Source organism: Hipposideros armiger, unplaced genomic scaffold (genome assembly GCF_001890085.2).
Source record: "Hipposideros armiger isolate ML-2016 unplaced genomic scaffold, ASM189008v1 scaffold_1813, whole genome shotgun sequence".
Lineage (NCBI taxonomy): Eukaryota > Metazoa > Chordata > Mammalia > Chiroptera > Hipposideridae > Hipposideros > Hipposideros armiger.
The window spans coordinates 75217-76105 of record NW_017733163.1 but is presented as its reverse complement, the minus strand read 5'-3'; positions in this window follow the sequence as shown (position 1 = coordinate 76105).

The following is an 889-nucleotide window of genomic DNA, read 5'->3' as shown; positions in this document are numbered from 1 at the left end:
TATATAACCATATTCCTTTTATAGGTAAATAAAATCATTTACCTTCTAATGAGCAAACAATTTCAATTTTAAATTTTTAAATTTAATCAGAATGTGTTGTCTCCATCACTTTGGCTTAAGAGAGCATGTATAGAGTTCCTAAATCTATTTGCCAATATAGTTTTCTGCTAAGCAATGATTTTCCAGTTGTATAAAGGCATTTTCACCTGCATTTCTCACAAGTATTTCACATATAATTTTGTTCCACATAGGATTCTCCTTCATGACACCCATAGAAATGCTCTATTTATAATTATTTCTTATATTATTTATTACTATCCTCCGAGTTTACAAGCACAGAGTCTTACAATCCTCAAATTTCCCCCTCTTAATTTGCTGTATGTTCAATAAAGAAATCCTATGGAATATATACCCTTAATAGCTTTTAACTCTACTTCTGTTTATATACCCAGGAGAATTATAATGAATTTAAGTTGTAATTTACTATTGTCAATATTGTCTATAATTATTGATGAAATGTAGCTGGTCTTCTATTTCCAGTCCTACCACTTCTTCACTCTACCCTCCATTTCACTATCCAGTTCATTATCCAAACAAAACACAGATCATCTTATCTCGCTCCTCCTCACATCCTTTCAGTTCCCCCCTATTGCCCTCAGCAATAAGTATTCTCAGAATATCCACTGAAGCCTATTATTATCTTGAGCTCTCTTAACTCTTTTGCTTTATATTGTTACTCATTCTCCTACCCATACCTGTGGCTCTGCAACATTGAGCTAATTGCACTTTTCCTGACTTGGTAATCATTTTTGGCGTCATTCCTCAGCTTATGTTCTTCCCTTGACCAAAATCTCACTTTTCTTCTTTCTTATTCCATCTGGCTGAAAGA